Here is a 20,289-nt window from a genome sequence, read left to right on the forward strand (position 1 = left end):
TCTATGTTGATTTTTATCAAATTAAGTATTTTCTCAATGTTTTCCACATCCTTATTACCCATATTATGCATATGTGTCAGATAACAAACTACTCTGAAGTATCAAATAAACGTACCGGTACGTTAATTAATTTTCCAAATTTCTTCCCGCCGGTACGCTCCATTTTCACCCAGTACGCTTATTAATTTTTCAAAAATCTTCCACCCGGTATGTTTATTAAATACAAATTGTACCGGTGGGAAATTACACAAGTACAAGTCACGCTTTTTATTTTCTTAAATTGAAGTATAATGAGAAGAAAATTGAGATCTCAACTCATTACCGACTGTTCTACCAACAGCACTGGAAAGTAGGTCAAGCGGAAGTCGCTCTCTGAACACAACAGTACATGCGTCACCTGATTTCAGTTCCTATAAATAGACGTGCTTTCCCTTCAACAGTGACAACTACTCATGTACATCGATCGAATGATGCAATGTCGCAAGGTGATAGGATCATATTTATAGCTAAGGAGGTCATTTCAAGTGCAGCAAAGAAGTTGTGCCTGTTTTCAAACGTCAATTATTTCATGCCGATTTATGATTTAAACGATGTTAAATCACATTTCTATGTAAGATAAACCCTTAGGAGTTTACAGGTATGCAAAACGAACCTTATATCTGAGAATAAATTTACTATGAATAACGTCTCCGTATGGCTCTCGGAGGCGGCTTAGGTGCGACATATCTGGGTCTTCGGCCCCTGACGATTATGAAATTTAACTCATGGCAAATATATATATATATATTAACATAAATTATAATACTGAGTGAATTTTACCTGGTGAATTTTTTTTTTTTTTTACAATGATCAATAGCTAGCTTTTTTCTTTCTCTTCTTCTTCTTTACTTTTATTTATTTATCTCATTTTTTTTGGGGGGGGGGGGGGGGGAGTGGTGCAAAGGTTTTTTCCACCCAGTACTTTTATTCCATCCAGTACTTTTATTAAATTTCGAGATTTTTTACACCCAGTACTTTTATTCCATCAGTACTTTTATTAAATTTTGAGATTTTTTCCACCCAGTACTTTTATTCCATCAGTTCTTTTATTCGATACTTCAGAGTAGTGTCCTTGGACTTATTGAAAAATCCAAGATGGCCGCCGTATGGCATAGGAATACTAGAACATGTACAATGGTTTTCAACTAACTTATGCCAACTAGGAAGATGCATTGCCCACTATCTAATTAATTTTGTTTCTTATTGCACAAATAATATATTTGTGGTGAGTAACTAACCTTTATTCACAGGCAATTTGAGAAAAATCCAAGATGGCCCCCCATATCAAAGGAATACTAGTATACACATAGGGCTTCTTCTGCCATGGAGATATAATATTGATTGATAAATTAGGCTTATTTCTGAGTATTTTCCACATCTTTTTAATTCACATAATACATACCCAGCAGACAAACGACATTGATTCACTGTTGAATCAACGTTAATTTTGGTGGATCAACATTGAATCAACGTAGAATCAATGCCGTTTGCCTGCTGGGTATGTGATGAGAATGTTATGTGTATCCTTTTTGAAAACAAAACAAAACAAAATGGCTGCCATTAGCCATAGAAGGTGGCGTTCAGTTAATACCTGCTAGAGATAGGCTTACAAATAAAATGAAGCTGAATTCAGTTGTTATTCTGTTTTTTTAGCATTATTATCCCGTGATACATATCTGTTAGGTAATTAATGTCCATATTTTATCTTTTTGGGAAAATCCAAGATGGCCTTCTTTTCCCCATAGGAAAACTGGTGCATTAGATTTTATAGGCACTTCTTAGGCAAATGAGGGTAATCATGATATTTTTTCAAAATATTTAAGGGTATACACTTTTTACCAACCTGATAGATATCTAAAAGTCCGAAAAGAATGTTGGAAATACCGAGAAACAAAATTCATTTTATATTGAACCCAATGTCTCTCTGGCAGTAGTTGACTGTACTATTCCTATTGTGAATTGCAGCAATCTTGAATTTTCTCAAATACGCAAGATGCACACTTGCTAAACACCAGATTTATAAAGAGTAAGGTTAATAAGGATGTCAACATGTTTAAACATCAAACGGCTTTATTTCGTGTTGGAATCAATGTCTGAACTGTTCTATTAATTGACACCTATGTGCATTTGAATGATATATTCCTATGACAACTGGCAGCTATCTTGGGTTTTCTCCGAATAATACTCAAGGATACATACACTTTCAAAACACACAGAGTCTTTCATAGGGATAAATAGGATATGAAAAACATTTAAAAACGACCCAAAGTTAACTACACTTAAATCGTACTCAGTGTATCTCTAGCATTATTTGATTATGTGTTCGAATATTCTAATGACAAAAGGCAGACATCTTGAATTTTTTCAGAATACCCAAAGATACACACATGCTACAGACCAGGTATACATCATAGTGGTAATAATAAATGGAATGAAAAACATAAATTATTTAAAAAAAAGAAAACCCATGGAGATGTAATTGTATAATGAACCATATGCCTCTCTAGCAGCAATTGAAACCCACCCATTAGTATTCCTATGTTAAATTGTAGGTATCTTTTTCTCAGAATATCCAAGGATGCACACCATTTACCCACCAGAAAAATATATCATAGGACTAATAAGGATGAGCAAAACTTGATAAGCAAACATAAATTCACCCTGGTAATAGATGAAAAGCCATGGATGTGCAGTTGTAATTCCAGTAGTATTCCTATGGCCAGTGACGGCCATCTTGGGTTTTCTCAAAATGATCAAATATGCACATTTATTACCTGCTAGATATGTATCAAAGTGTAATAATAATGTGTAAAACACTAAAAAAATAAACTGAATTTGATAGTGAATTAGCTGGCATTAGTTCCAACCTTTTGTAATACTAGAAGTATTCCTATTACATATGACGGCCATCTTGGATTTTCTCAAAATGCCCAAGAATACTGTTAGTTACTCACCACATACATATTGTGTGGGTAGAAAAGATGTGGAAAACACTCAGAAACCAGCTTAATTTGATAGTGAAAAACTAATCTTTCCAGTTGCCATTAGTTTAATCCCCCGTATACTAGAATTCCTGTGGCACATGGCAGCCATCTTGGATTTTCCAAAATCCCCAAGAACACTTCGTAGTTATTCTCCACAAACATATTATGTGGGTAACAAAGATCTGAGAAACAGACTTAATTGAATAGTGGACAACGTATCGTTCTAGCTGTGCACTAGTATTCCTATGGCTGTTTCTATGGCAAATTACAGCCATCTTGGATTTTTTAAAAAGTCCAAGGGAACTTGTTTGCTATCTGACATATATGAATAAAATGGGTAATAAGGGTGTGGAAAACTCTGAGAAAATAATTTATTTGATAAAAATCAACATAGGTATGTACATATTTCTAAAGAATTCAATAAATTGGCGGCCATTTTGGATTTTTTGGCCAAACGGTAAATTTTTTCCGTGGGCTACGGCTCTAATTTGATTTAGAATGTCAAAAGGTACCCACATGCAAAATTTGATGCTTTTATCCGCCGTGTCACGATTTTTTCCTTAAGCCACCGGACTATTTTACCATTGCAGTGCTTTGGAACAAGACCTGAGGACTTCATTTGGGAGCAAAGGGCGATGAAGGACCATCTCAGCAAGTGCTTTGAAAGTGGACGGCTAGAAATGTTCCCATATAGAGCAGAGAACCGCCACCATACAAGACCAAAATTGTCTAAATTTCCAATATATTGCCATTGTGGGCAGGTCTATGACAGAAACCAGGGCTGGATTGAATGTGAAGACTGCCTGCAATGGTTCTATCTCAAATGTGAAGGGATCCAGTCATCTGGCCTGGAGAATCTACATCTTAGGGTGTTATTCTATAGAGCTGTAATCTGGCAGATAGACACATTGTACTAGTTTGGGAAGGTTCTTGCTAAGTGCAATCATTGCAATTAGCTTAAATGGCTGAGTTACTGAGGAGAAGGTATGCATGTACGACAGAAACCAGGACTGGATTGAATGTGCAGACTGACTGCAATCAATTAAAGTGCATCTCAAGTGTGAATGGCCCCAGTCATCCACCCTGGAGAATCTACAGCAGTCACGTTGTGCCTGTACATAAAAATCACAGAATATTTATTTATGCCAAATTGTATTTATGGTAATGACATAAAAGTCACTTTTAGCTTTCATTAAGTATGTCATGTAACTCAGACAAATAAAATACTTCACTGAAAGGAATTACTGTTTTTAGCTTTCTGAATATAACTCAAGTGTGTTGACATCAGTCTTCATCTTTCCAGCAGCAGGCAACGAGGCCATAAAACCAAATATTTGTGCTCAAGAAATAATGAAAATCACAGATAAAGTATCACTTGTCCAAAATTGGGAAATTACAGAGTCATGAACAGCCATGAAGACATAAACACCCTCCACAGATATTATCACTGCTAAATGACACCATACACAATTCATACTCTCAGACTATACAACCTTTAAACCAATGAAACCTCAGGCAAGTGAACCTTCTGACTAGCAAACCTTTGGAACAGCTGGGCATCTGCATCACCAAACTATCAGACCTATGAACCTCTGACTATTGAACCTTTTGAACCATTGGATCTTGGCATCATCAAACTATCAGACCAATAAACCTTCTTACTGCTGTCATGCACCTGACAAATCATTTAACAATGCTAACAATTAACCATTTCATAAATTCACAAAATGACAATATTTAATAATTAAAATAAATATCAGAATCAGAAACAATATTAAGTTATAGGGTAAACAACAGATGTGTCCCAAAGTGCTGGACAGATGTGTCACTGTCACAAAGTGCTGGACAGACGCAGTGATCAGAATATAGACAGACTGAACGTGTCTGTATATAATAAATATGTGATAAAATTTGCATAATGCAACTTAATGACCTCACAATAACAGAGATCATTTATAAAATATCATAATTGACCTGAAATATATATTCACATTTAAATATTTTTACTGTCTTGTTCTCTTCAGTGATGGCTTATTGTCTACCACAATCTCACTGTATATGCTACCTCTACTAGTACTGTAACAGTTTCCATGCATATGGGGAAAATTATTATAACACATCACAACTGAGCTGAAATATCAATTCACTCTTGAACATTTCCATCATGTTAATTCTTAACAAATGACAGGTGTGACTAATAAAACATTTAATGACTATAAAAATTAAATTTCCATTACAATTAAAGCAGTGAAACATTATTTTTATTCATGATAATCCATGCTTTCCTCATTGAAATCATCATTTCATTGCACCTCCCCCAAAAAATGTACCAACTGGTGTTTGTGTCTCTACACAAAGAGGGGAAACAAATAGCCTATCCTTATTTGTATATAAAAAAAAAAAACAACCATACATTTTGTCAGCTATCTGCAAGAGGACCAGTCACCTGTTTACAATGGCTTTCCTGTCTCTGGCTGTTCATTCATTCTAAAACTTGCCACATCCATGATCCCATGTCTTGCACAACTGGATGAGATGAAGATGTTTCTGTTGCTGTCTTTTTATGTCTGCTTCTTCTAAAATACATGTCCCCCATGTTCAGCCAGGTAAAGTCAGTTCACCTAGAAGACACCATGCTGTATGGAGACTGGAGCTGGAAAAAGAGACATGGCAATGTATAAGTGAAGGAACACAAATTACCTTAACACAAAGAAAAGACAAAAACCTGACAGTCCACCAGAGCCAGTTGGGAAAAATATTAAAACTATGGTACACTGCCAAGTGCCCACCTTATATGGTAGACATCATTGTTGTGGTGATTGAACTGTGATAAGTTAAAAATGACCTTTGCCTTTTGAAGGCTGTTGGGCACAATTGTGACAAAAGAGACCAGCACATTCTCAGATTGAATACAGTTTAATAAACAGAATTCTGCCAAATCTGTGGGAATTAATGTGAAATTTGCACACAAAATGCTTAACATCTGTAAAAATTTGGGATAATTATATCAATTGACTGCAACTAATTGAAAGATGTTTTCTGAGGAGTAATTTGAGTCACTAAAGAAATTACTAATAATAATGACAAAATTACTTCAACTTAAAGGAAACAAAAAAATATGATAACTGCTTTCTTTCTCTACAGAGGAAGATTAGGAGACCAATTATATATTGTCACATGACTTGTAAAACACTATCAACCATTAGTTTAATGTAGCACCTGCCAGCAGTCCAGTTACTGTCATGACAATGGGTCATCCCAGGGAAGTAATGACCACTGCTCCACTTTGGGTCCAATTTATTTCATCCCAAACTGACCACATCAAGCAGGCCACTACAGAGACCAAACGAGTGTGTAAACTAGAAAAAATATAAACATATATTAAACAAGGCAATCAACCACTTGACCACTGATGATAAGAACTAATAAAATTGAGTGCTTCAGCCAGCCAAAGAACATGAATTTCAGACACTATGTTTAAAGCACATGCCATATGAACAACATTTTAATTGAACTATTTTGTACAAAAGACTAATGGTTTAAACTAAACCAATTAATTGTCGACAAATGAGAGATATGGATCAAAAATGCCATTAATGACTATAAAGATACAATGCAAATTACAATTTTAACTTTTTTTAATAAAGAAGAGTGGATAATTACAAAAACCCATGCTTTTCAAGTCACATTGGAAACCACTGGATTCCAAAAATTTTTGTCTCTACAGAGGAAAGAAAGAGACCTATTATACCCACTGTTACTTGAAAAAGAAAAACTGTTCATTTTGTGTACAACCTGCAAGAAGTCCAGTTACCTGTTTACCATGGCTGTTCTGTCTCTGGCTCTTCACAACCCATTCATCCTGAAACTTGCTGTGTCTTGTACAACTGTGTGAGATGAAGGGATATTCCTGCAGCTTCTATTTCCTGTCTATTTCATATTAACAATACATGTCCTCCATTTTCAGCCAGGTAAAGTCAGTTCACCTAGAAGACACAATGCTGTATGGAGACTGGAGCTGGAAAAAGAGACGAAAGATTATATTAATGAAGTGACATAACTATCTTAATAAAAAGACAGAACCCTGACAGTCCACAAGAGTCAGCAGAGCTAAACCTACAATACCAGTATACTGCCTAATGTCCACCTAATATGACAGACATCACAGTTGTGGTGACTGGACCAAGACAAGTTTAAAATGTCTTTTGGAGGCTGCTGGGCACAATTGTGACTGCTGAGTTGAGCACAATCTTAGATTAAACATAGTTAAATAAGCAGAACTCTGCCAAATCTGGAATTTCTGTGAAATTTGCACACAAATTGCCTAACACCTGTAATAATCTGGGATAAGTATTTCAGTTAACTGTGCCTTGTTAAAGTACATTTTGTAAAGAGTAACATAAGAAAAGTGAAAAAAATTATTTAAATTTACAGAAAACACAAAATATGATAACTGGTTTGTTGATCTACATGGGAAGGATAGAAGACAAATTATCTATTGTAACACAACTTGTAAAACAAAACCAAGCAATAATTTTGTGCACTACCTGCAAGGAGGTTTTTTTGGCATGGTGATGGGTGACTGTGGGTAATGACCACTGCTCCACCTTGGGTCAAATACATATCACCTGTTATGACCAGGTCCCGTGGGTCTCACTCGCCATGTGCTTCTTTCACACTCGTTCCCATTACCACATCATCCACCAGGTGGTGGCCCCAGTCAAGACGCCACTAATCGGCAGCCGTGTATTGGATATAACATTCCTCCCAACCTTAATTTTTTTCTACAACATATAAGCTTAAAAATCATTATCATTATCATTATATTTTGAATCCTGAAGAATTTTCAGTTTTCATATTGTATAAAGTCACATCTTGAGTGCTATATGCTTAAGCCTTTCAGGACAGCGATCCGCCTTCATCCTGATTAAATATCAATTATCTCAGATTACTTTTTTTCAGGACAGCGATCCGCCTTCATCCGGATTACATTTAAAAAAAAATCTCAGATTACTTTTTTTTTAGGACAGCGATCCACCTTCATCCTGATTACATAGAAATAATCTCAGATTCCTTTTTTTTTTTTAGGACAGTGATCCACCTTCGTCCTGATTAAATATCAATTATCTCAGATTACTTTTTTTTAGGACAGCGATCCGCCTTCATCCTGATAAATATAAATTATCTCATATTCCTTTTTTTCAGGACAGCGATCTGCCTTCATCCTGATTAAATATAAATTATCTCAGATTACTTTTTTCAGGACAGCGATCCGCCTTCATCCTGATTACATAGAAATTACCTCAGATTACTTTTTTTCTCCTCAGGACAGCGATCAGCCTTCATCCTGATTACATATAAATGATTGAACTGTCACTTTAATACATAATCTTTAAAGTAACCGGTCTTCTGATCGTTCTCTATGGTCTAGTGTAATTGGTTCTGCAATATGATCACTGTTTTTCTCTTGCTGTGGCATCTTCTCATCAATTGAATTCTGTGTATTTAATGCAATATCATCTAAGTTTGGAATATTCTGTGTGTCTGTTGCTGCATTGTCACTTTTCACTGTAATATATCACTAAGTTACAATTCACATGCATCATCTTGTCTTCTCATCTCATTTGTGTTTTCTTTCAAATATAAGTCTGCTGGAATTTTCATTCCATTATCTGTTGTGTTTATGACATTGTTACACAGTTTGAATTGACTTGTGTCTCTGCAGATTGTTCTTCTGTCTGTAACTCTTCTGGCAGTAACTTGAGAACCATGTATTTCCATGACGATACAGAAAATCAGTTCATATGGTGCTGAGAGTTTGTTTCTTTTGTGCTGTTTAACTAAAACATAGTCACGTATAATGAGCGTATTCTCCCTCAAAGTTTGATTAGTGTTGGGTCAGTGAGTGTTTTCTCTGCTATCTCACTGAGTATCGCTGCATTTTCAGATTTGACCATCCATCTGATCATCTTCTCTGTACTATGACCACCCATTTGTGGCAGTGGGTGTCTGGAGAGATAATCTGGGTCTGCATCATTCTTTCCTGGCTCATATACCACTTCATAGTCAACATTTTGTAAGTCCATCACCCATTTCTCTATTCTCTGTGGTAATTTTGCTTGTGCTTTGTCAAACATGGGTAGTAATGGTTTTGTGTGCTTCAATAATACTAAATTCTTCTCTCATGTCCCAGTATGGTTCAATGTCCTCATCTTTTCTGTAGAGATTGCTCATTCCAATCTCCTGTTGGGCCTCCAAGTTTGATTAGTGTTGGGTCAGTGAGGGTTTTCTCTGCTATCTCATTGAGAATCACTGCATTTTCAGATTTGACCACTCTGTCAAACTGTGTGCCTGAGCTGAAAAAACAAAAAAGAGAAATACTCATTATAAACATTCAACAGGCCTGTAGCCAGCTATTTCAAAAGTTTTTTTTTTCCTAAAAAAGTGGACATTTTACCATGAAACCATTGTGTACCTAAATGAAACTTTACCCAGAGGGAACCTTTTCCCAGCAAAAAGGGCTGTTCGTTCGCATGTCTAAACTGGCAATGGTCCTGGTCAAAGTCAAACTTGGCAGCTTCCTCATATTCACAGAAATTTGTACTTTCAAAAAATTTCTAATATGCATGATGTTTTGCTATGACTTCATGTAAAAAAAATCAAACTTAAAATTGTCATCATTTTATATTGGCAATTTAAGCTAAATTTAGGGGGACATTTGTTGCGACTTTGCATCTTAAGCGGCCCGACATGCCTCAAAATGTGTCACAACACTACATTCAATGCAGGAATGGTGCAGTCCAGATGTAACATTGTAATAATGTGATGTTATACTTGGCTACATACTGGGGTATGTATGAATTCCTAACATGCAAAGCAATTACTTCACTCCAGTTGGAGGGCTATGGCTATATAGAGAGTTATAAAGATACCTGATAGGACGATGTGAACACTGCAAAAATCCCCACAAATAACTTTTTAGGACAACATATAGAAACCCTATTGCTCCCTAACTCTGCTAGAACCGTTTACGTTTTACCTCAGACATTTCCAGAAAACCAGATCTTCTGAATAACACTTATAACACTCCCTTTATCTATCCTCTAGCTCTTGTATCTGCAGCTCTCTCTCACTCTCTCTCTCTCTCTCAAAAGCCCCGCCCAACTGTCGCTTTCAATCCCAAGACTTCCGGTACCAGATCACTGCAACAAATTACTCACCCTCTTGTCATCAAGAATGTCTTTGCATGCATTTAAAAGGATGCTGGAATCGTGGAATGTTCTACTGCTTCAGATGAGACTTTGATGGTAACTCATAAATATATCTTGTCCTTGGTATAGCGTTATTTCATAACGTGTAAAATGTTCCCGCTCCACCGAACTAAGCCCGACTAAGTAGGTCAACGAAAACCCGCAGTGAATACTGGGTCACAGTACATCCGGTCACATGAAGCGCGCCGCAGTTTTACTCTGCGTCCAAGTTATTATATCTTTTGATTTTTTGTTTAGATGTGATATTATTGATTGAGAATATATTTTTACAAAAAGGTAATTTTAAGTTCTTTTTAATTGTTATTTTTATATATTTTCTTTTTGCTTCAACTTTTGCTAGATGTCAGCACTGCTAACACAACGCTCAATATGAGCAAATGGAGTTTAATTAGCATTAAAAGTATAATAAACATACTTGAAAATATTATAAAGTCAATTTTTGCTAAAATATCCTGCAAAGTTACTAGTACCTGTACTTTACTTTTATAGACTGCGCCAGAGACTGCGCTAGTAGGCTTAGGGAAGCCTATTAATATTAGATGCGCGTTAATTTTTTTTCAAAAGGTCTAAATTTTTTCCTCAATCCCAAGTATATTTTCTCAATGCCTGGTAACGAAGGTTTTGCAAATGGCTTTCTAAGAGAATGTCGTGTTTCATGTAAAACATCTGACTGTGCTCTATTAACATATCGTCTAGCCTTGGACATACAGACTTGACATTTAATATGGAATATTTCAGTTTCGAAGGTATGCCTAGGTAAAAATGCGTTCTTTTTTTCAAAAAACTCCGATCTCATATAAGATATGTGAATGGAGAAGTGTGCAGTCAGGTGTGTTGCTACCAATTAACTGAATACCAGGTTTGTTGCGCTGCTGGATTAGTAATATGCAGTGATTTAATTGGTTGGTGCTCCTTTGGGCAGGTCAAAGCTTGGCTTTGGCAAAGCATAGTTCTGTCAAAAATGTATCCATATGTCGGCAACTAGTGCATAGAAGAATTTGAAATTTTGCAAGCACGTGGTCGTTTTTGCAGTGTGTAAAATGAGCTATGCAGTGCTTTACAAATTTGTTAATCTGTGGCAGAATGGCGCAAAAAAGACAGACACTGCCAGACAGATAATTGCGCCAAACGAAACGGTCCGCGCAGTTTTATAGAGTAATGCCCGGACTGATGTACCTACACAGAGGCCACACCCAATTATTGACATCTTACCACCAGGGTACAGGACCCACTGTCTTGCGGAATATGCTGTTGCAACTAAACAAATACCACCCAGTCCGTTCAGAATGAGGGGTAAATTGCCACCAATACGCATTTTTTAAGGCCCTTAGTAAACACCAAACTGGTTTTAGCAGGTTAGAATACCAGACGACCCATGAGGAACCCACTGTAAACAACAAAACATCGTTGTATATTTCTCTAATGAATTGGGGGCCTTGACCGTTTCTGGGTTGAACACTGAAACCTCGTGGCTTTCTTTATTGAGGTCAGATTTTTCCTGTTCCGCTCAACTAGTCAAAACAGAGTTTACAGACATCAAGAGGAGGCCAACGACGAAGCGTGAGTCGCGTCTTAAGTGACATAGGGTATTAACAGCGTCAGTATTTGGAGTGGATACCACATTGATGCTAAAACACCAATGGTAGTCATCGACGAAAACCTGAACCAGATCAAATAAAGGAATAATCTGGGAACCGCTTGACTATCATTTGATAGGGGGCAACTTTGGAACAATTTTCGGTTGCACGGTAAGATTGACGGTTCACACAGAGCACTTTTAACAGCAGATTACTTACAGAACTAAGGCAAAGAGCAGCTACCTTGGTCATCAAAATCGCCATATTTGAACCACATAGACAATATGTGGGCAGGCCATTACTCGCCCAATCAATGGCCTACATGTCCTACAACAAAACTGGACCAAATTGGACAGATTTTGGCCGATGCCTGGAATGCTATTCCAGATTGAACTCTAAAAACCTATCCAAAGGAATGCCTTGCCACTTCAGAGCGCTGGTAGTAGCCAGAAAAGGTCAGGTGTAACAGCGACCGCTACTGTGAAAAGACACTGACATGAGAGTCCTTTGTGGAGCGTGTAACTTTTTAACAGACAATAATTTGGAAAATATGGAGATCCAAAATATCTCTTTTAATGGTTGTCATATGACATAGAATAGGCAATGTGTTTTTGTTTGCTTCTCTGGCGAATTCAGTTAATGGACTGATGTCATCATGACATCAAAGAGATGATTAAAAGTTATTAAAACACGAGTTTAATCCTTATTTTCATTTTTCAGTCAGCAAAATAGGAAAAAACTGATGAAAAATGATTTGGAAAAAAAATTCCATATTAAATGTCAAGTCTGTATGTATAAAGTCCAGCTAATCATGAGGGCCCGCTGGGAAGGGGGGGGGGTAGTGACCACAGTTCACGGCCAAAGGAAAATAAAATCATCAAATCACAAATCACACATATTAATTATAAACTTTATTCATATCTCATTGAAAATGCTAGTCTGGCGAGCTGAAAATAACTATCATCGACTATAATGACTTCGTTTCACTAGGGACGAGGGAAAGAAACCCGCAATTCACGATTCCCGGGAATGGGGTGCTTCACGGATAACGTTTATTAAAATAAGAACGCTGAGAGCATCTCAGGAAATGATAAGTGGCTTTCACGGATAAGGAAAATACCCAATGGGGCCTTCCGTTATTGTTTTAACTAAAATGAAGATTAATGACTAAAATATTTCAAAAGCATCAAACAACTAAAATTAATGATCTGCAGCAAAAATACGCGACGGAGGATTTCTCAGTTTTTAAAAGCCCGGCGGCACCGCGAAAATAGCTGCAAGTTATTTAGGGGAGACCGGGGCTAGTTGGACCCCGGAGCAAGTTGGCCCTCCCATCAATTTATGACCAAATAACTATGGGGTAAAAGAATTGATCACATCATTTTGTAAAGTGACCGTATCTAATAGTGCTAAGAAAGCGTCGGCAGTGAGTCCAAATGAAATAATTTAGCATCTAACTAAAAGTAACTTTATTAAAGAGACTTGATGGGGGGCCAACTTACCCCGGGCTCCAACTAGCCCCGGTCTCCCCTATTGCTTGCTTAAGATAAACATTCTACATATTTTCTGAGACGTTAGACATTATACTTGCTTCCTAACAAGTTCCTAATATATTTTTTTTTTACTTTATTGAAAATAATCTTATGGGCGAATGTGAGATGGTGTTGTGAGCGACAGTAACGAAGGTTTAAAATTAAGTCCGCATTTCGTGTTGATTAGCACAGGTGCTGAGCTAACTTATGAAACGATTTTCGTGTGCATCGAAAGACTTACTAAAGTGAAAAAGAGCGGGAGAAGAGAGACAAAATGTTATTATTACATTGTATTCATCCACACAACGTACCTCCGACCGTGTTATGAGTTCAACCTTCTTTGAGGACTCAGATGATAGCTGTCGTCAATACTGCTTTTACATAACGTAACAAACGCCATCGTCCTTTGCGTTCAAATCATACACAGAAATATTTCTTTAAAAAATTATGAAAGGCATTTTTGACTTTTATACATATTTGTGAATATCTAGAGTAAACTCTATCTGTGGCTCGAGTAGAGTGTACTCTCTCTCTCTCTCTCTCTCTCTCTCTCCGGTTGTGTTTGGCCGAATTCACAGTCAATTGATCCTCGGACCAGAATAGATTACAAACCTCTTTTATGATAATTAATTAATATGACTGATAGATAAAACTGTAGATTTTCATTCCACCACATTTTCCGTATCTTTACGGAAAAAGATATATATATTGATAACGCATCTTAATTTAAAGGTTAACTCTGAAAGATAAAAAAAAATGACCGACGTACCTTTTGCTTGTGAACCTTCTTCAGGTAGGCCTACCAAAACAAGAATAAACAAGCAAACGACTGGTATAAGCGTGATAAAGGTTAACGTCTTGAAGATTATGTTATAATAAAACAAGAAATTTAATTCATTGAGATATTCATTGTCTCTATAAAGTCCTTTTTTTAAAGTGTCTAATATTTCTATTAGCTTCTCGACAATCTGTCTTTGTCTTGTGTCGCGTATGTGTCCTTTTAAAATGGTGACTGTTTGTACTGTGGTGGTTCTTGATGCGAGTTTTAAGGGCGTAAGACGGCTTTTTTCTATCGTTTTCACTTTTAATTACTATAAGTTCTATTACTGTACATAGCTACCAATTATCTGCGCTTTAAGCTTGTACTTTTTATTACAGATACAAGCAAGGCAAGCAAAAAGTCTCTGGCAGTGAATTGTGAACTGTTGCTGCTACCACTCCTACATAAAGTAGATATTGCAAACATATATCGGCACATGAATCAATAAGATATCAGACAACTTTCATAGAAAATAAACTGAAATTAAAGCTGGATACTCTTTTATCTATTATCATTTCGCATTTACGTTAAATCTCGGCACGTACGTCTTCATCACCATCATACTTTAGTCGCAGTCCGAAGCGACGAAGTTCGAACAGTGCATATCAAAATCGTAAATAGGAGTTCTTACGTAGGAAACATCGCGCTAGAGAACAGGTTTAATTAAGGCATTCTTGTTAGCAGTATTGTCACTATTTTAGGGAATCATGAACAAATCTGGATGGCTCTATCTATAACAAAGCAATTGTTACCTAAAAATAAAAAAAATACTTTTCAGAATTAATGCAAGAAAAATTAATGAAAAGAACAAAGGCAAAATATTTTTAATTAAAAATAGAATCTGGACGACAAATACAGCTTCAAGCAAATAAAAATAGAAATAGAATATACACACCCTTGTCTTACAATTAATTTTTAAAATAATGTCGGTACCTTGCCAATGTATGGCAGGACTGCGTGAAAACGACATGCACTCTCCCCTACACTAAACACACACACGCTCGCGCGCACACACACACACACACACGCGCGCGCGCGAGCGCGCACGCACACACAGGCTCGAAGAGGGGGAGAGCCAAATCCAATCACTGAAGTTGTACATCGGTTCATTGTTTGACCTAAGTAAATCATCGTAAAATAAACGAATCAGATCAAAATTATAATAAAGCGCGGTATGTGCAGACCAGCAAAACTACTCTTTCCCGTTGCCAAAGCTCTTAATCCAGGTCTATCTTTTAAAATAAAATAGTTTATTCATGGACCTAATTAGAGTTAGTTAGGTCCATGGTTTATTGTATAACAAAAAAAAAAACATGTATAAAACAACAGACTTCGGTCAAATAATCTAGCAGTGTGTAATACTGTGCATGAACCAAAAATATATGCTATAGATGTAACATTATCAAAAATAGAAATACTATATCATGAAAAGTCACATTAGAATTCTCCCCCCCCCCCCCCCCCCACCAATACGCCCCTTTTCTATTTTCTAATAATACCACACAAACTCAGCGTGTGTAGGAGTGTGAAAAGTAGATCAAAAGATAGGATATGCCATGTAAGAATTCATAGGGGAGAAAGGTAATCTCCTTTTGCTCTTTTTTTTTAAACCTGTCAACTTTGAGAAGAAATACAGTGAAACGGTGTCTCTCATTGCACTTAGTCAATATAAATTCAAATATGTAAAACATCTTTCCTTTATCACGTAATTCTTCAGAGGTAATAAAATACAGCATTTCCCTAGAAAACCTTTACCCCCTCTTGTGAATGCAATGTGCCGTCTGCAGAGCTCAGCGTCTGCTACCTCGCTGGATGCTTCGCGGTTCCCGGCATGTGAACAGTTAACGCGGTCCAAAAAAATTTAGGGGGAGTCAGATGAAATATAGAGGGACCGTGGCATCTATAAAGTTCTACATGATGAAGCTGGAGATGTGGGCTAGTTTTCCTCTTTATTTCAAAGATTGCAATATACTCTGACTTTCAGTACCCCCATGCAAGCAAAATATTTTGCTGGTATCTTGATACATCTCCCACTTGTGTCTACCCCCTGAAACGGTCCACACTAAAAAATCAATAATCGTATGGCAATTTTATACAGGCAATTGACCTACTTTTATACCCATTCAGCTATTGTCGAGTTTTATGGTTGTGGAGTGAAAACGTGATACACGTCTGTGATATAAAAATTATTTCTAATTACATAATTTACAAACAGTGCATTTGGAATAAAGGTGTCCAGATTTGTGAGCAAAAGATGACATTGCTATTTGAAAATAATGAAAAAATTGGAGACAAGCCTTAATCAGAAAAAATGCATTTTTTCTCTTATATGCAAATTAGGTTCTTTGAAGTAATATAAGACTGGCCGGAAGTGATGTTCAGAGATTTGTAACGATGATGATCTTGATGGCCTTGATGATCTTAATGGTGGTTCAAAAAATATTATCAAAGTTTTCAGTTGTCATCTGGTGAGAAAGAAATTTTCTGCACTAACACAATCATTCCACGAGTGAAAAATAATTAGTAAACGCGCCTCAGATGCTCTGCAGACGTCACGGCTTTTGGGCGAAAATCACACGCGACATTTCGTCATAATCATTTGATATAGGTAAAAAACTGTGATTGAAAATGGATATCGGCAAAGCATTAAAATTTTGACAGCATTTGTGTTTGTGTTCGACAAGGATGAATTTAATTAGAATACCCCCTCTCTCTTTTAAAGCGAATATAAAGGAGAAAGCCGAGCGAAAAAAAATAATGCGCATAACAGTCAAAATATTCAGAAGTAAAAAAGTTCAGAGTTAAAAATCTTGTTGGCCACTACAGTTCGGGTACGTACGGATAAAATTTAGTCCCAAAATATTACACGTCCCTATACTCCCGTTACCGATAGATACATAAAGGAAAAACGGAAAAAACGTCTTTTTAGATTTAAATACCAATAGATCCGATTTTTTTCTGCTGTCCTATATATTTGCGTTCCTATAGATATGACGTCCTCATAAAACCACGTCCTTTAAATCCGCATACCTATAGATCCACGTATTTTTAGATCCAAATACCGATAGATCCATTACAGGTACACTATTGCTCGAAATGGTTGGTATACTACTCAGTACATAAAATGCACTTCTTTAAAACGGCAGTACGCAGTCAGCAATATATTATTCTACTAGATCGTTTTCACACAATACTCAGTGAAAGAACATAAAAAGAACAAAAGTGTGTTCTATATTTCACAACGCTTAATTACTGTTCTAGCGTCAGAACACTGTTTAAAGCGTTCTCAAAATGCAACATTCGAACACGTAAAAAGTGTTCTGAATTTACATGTAAATGTGTTCTTAACAAAACAAAACAAAAAAGAACATAAAAATGTGTTCTAAATTTCACAACGCAAGTTGATATGGGCCTTTTAGCCGATTACGATGTCAGATAGATGGATCTAGCGGTACCTGGATCTAAAGATACGTGGGTTTATAGGAATCTGTTGGTGGATCTATCGGAACGTAAATTTAACGAGACGTAAATCTATTGAGACGTGTATGTATAGAGACGTATCTATCGGGGCGAATATTTTATTGGGACGTTTATCTACAGGGTTACCACTTAATATGGAATATTATTTTTTGGCGAGTAAATTTTCTACAAAATATTTAATTTCTCTCTAACTACTTTAAATCTAAAACTGAGGTGTCACTCCATGTGTAGCCAGGTGTGTTACCTAATTTCCACAAAACTCTCGAAACAATTGATGCATGCAGCTGCATGTTCTGTTGTCAGAAATGTGAGGGGTGGTCTTTTCGGCAATTTCTGCCCTTGTATAAAAACGCATGGGTTTGGTCAATCTTTGGAGTGTGTTTAGAGAAGCAACAAAGGGATCGCTCTGAAACTTGACTGGTACCGTAGTGAAGATATGGTTCGACAGCTAAGCAACGCAGCTTACTATGGGATTCTTGCTCTCAGAGAAAATGACCAGAAACGGACAGCCATTGCCAGGCAATGCAACATTTATCAGGAACCGTTAGTAAAGTCCTCCAAAGAAGTGCTACAACAGGGGGACCTACTCCAATACCTCGACCTGGGTGTCCGCGTATCACACCAGGAAGACAGGATCGCTTTCTCCATAGAGTGCGCCGTGCTGGTCGTCAAAGACAACCAGTGTCTTCAGAAAAGAGTGGCAGAATGTCATTCAAACGCCCGTTTCAAGGTCCCTCGTGAACAAGAGATTACTGCAAGCTGGTTATTTTGCACGAAGACCAGTAGGGAAACCAATGTTAACAGCAGGTCATATACAGCGCCGTCTGCAATGGACTGGGGACCACGTGCCCTTGCAGCCAAAACACTGGAATCACGTCGTTTTCGGTGATGAGGCCAGATATGGAGTTTTTAGGGTTGGCGGTGGAATCCGTGTCTGCCAACGTGTACGAGAGGCATAAAACGATAATTGTGTACTGCCTAGGGTACAAGCATGGGGTGTTAACGTCTCTGTTTGGGGAGCATTTCATGTCGGTGTCCAGAACCAGTTGGTTTTTCTAGGAGGCAACCTCAACCAGGGTTCCTACAGAGACATTCCACAGCAAACAATGCTTCGATTGGTAAGAGTCATCTTCAGGAACAACTTTGTGTACCAAGACGACTGAGCAACCCCACATCGAGGCCGCAGAATCACTGTTTTTCTTCGAAACCAATGGGTTCAGCAACTGCCCTGGCCTGCAAACTCTCCAGATATGAACCCAATTGAAAAACTTTGGACAAAAATAACCCACAGAATTAATAGCTATGGTCCTCGGCCGGTAAATAGTGATGAACTGCAACAGGCAAATATCACTGCGTAGAATGATATCCCCATCCAAACTCTAAAAAACGTGTCACAGGGTATGCCATGTAGGATGAGGGCGCTGCAAGCGGCTGCTGGAGGTCATACTCGCAGTTACTGACTTTTCATGATTTACTGTAGTGAGTTCTTTGACTGTGTAACATATCACTGTCTGGAGGCTATCATTTTCTTTAATATCTTAGCTTAAAGTTAATACTGACATCAAACTGTTGATATGGTTTTCTGGGGGTGTTCCTTTCTTTTGAATGGCATCTTATGTCAGATTTGATATCATTGACCAAAATATCTCACAACAGAAGACTAGATGTTTTTATCACTCAGTGACATACTTTTTTAATGACTCAAGCCAAAAAATAATTAATCAGCACTCAAAAATAACAATGATAAAAAATATTCCATATTAAGTAGCAACCCTGTATATGGCGGACCCCTACAGTTCCTCTTCATAGAGGATCACATGCAAAATTTTAAGGCAACTTGTAGCCTTTTCAATTGATGTTGTAAAGTAAATGACTTTCACTAACTGCAGATAAAGATTATAACGGAATCAAACAAGTTAAAGGAAAGGGAGTTATTGAGTGTTGCGCCGACAGACAATTCACAACGTAAATAACAACAACAACAATCTACACGCAATATGGTAATGTGCTTATCGGTAACGCAGTGGCGGATTTAGAGGTTTCTGAAAAATATATCGCACCAATATTCCCCTCTTGAAATTAGAATTTTGTCTAACCTTTGTATATTTTTAATTGGAAAATCTACTTATTGATTATTATTCCATTTTTTCACAAAAATTATTTGTTTTTCTTAAGAAAATTAAAGTGAAAGGGAAAAGATTAGAGGGAGAAAAAGAGCAACTATTGAACATACATATTTTCCCAAAAAATATCCTTTATTACAGTGAAATAATGAAGAACCAAGGAATTATAACTCCTTGGAAGAACATACATACTATTGGCATGCATGTACCAAAAACAAAAAGACTTTCACTAGTATCTAAAAATGAAAACCAATATATCTTCCCACCTCCAAAAGAATTAACAAAATTTCAAGTATGGCATTACAGTATGGACAGACCTCTATTCAAACAAATAAAAAATACATCAGTAGAACAATTTTAAATATCTAATTTCCTTGATCTGAAAACAGTAAAGGAACGAATCTGATAAACTACACTGATATAATTTTATTTCCATTTCTTATTCTTTACTTCACAATACACG

General features: G+C 36.8%; 1 long non-coding RNA gene across 4 annotated transcripts in view; it reads right to left on the reverse strand.

Annotated features, from left to right (window-relative positions):
- Positions 1 to 20,289, reverse strand: part of LOC106167016 (uncharacterized) — a 191,552-nt gene that overhangs the window by 157,440 nt on the left and 13,823 nt on the right. Inside the window, exons 2-5 of one of the 4 annotated variants that reach the window (XR_015333825.1) lie at positions 7,571 to 9,379; positions 6,838 to 7,041; positions 6,243 to 6,382; positions 3,380 to 5,676 (exon numbers count right to left, since the gene is read on the reverse strand). The exons of 1 other annotated variant lie outside the window; for it this stretch is intronic. This is a non-coding gene — a long non-coding RNA (uncharacterized LOC106167016). Of the gene's footprint in view, positions 1 to 3,379; positions 5,677 to 6,242; positions 6,383 to 6,837; positions 7,042 to 7,570; positions 9,380 to 10,243; positions 10,436 to 20,289 lie in introns of those variants that run through there. 2 more of the 4 variants (XR_015333824.1, XR_015333823.1) reach the window with 2 other exon arrangements.

This window comes from Lingula anatina, chromosome 4 (assembly GCF_051362555.1).
Source record: "Lingula anatina isolate TDL-2025a chromosome 4, LinAna3.0, whole genome shotgun sequence".
NCBI lineage: Eukaryota > Metazoa > Brachiopoda > Lingulata > Lingulida > Lingulidae > Lingula > Lingula anatina.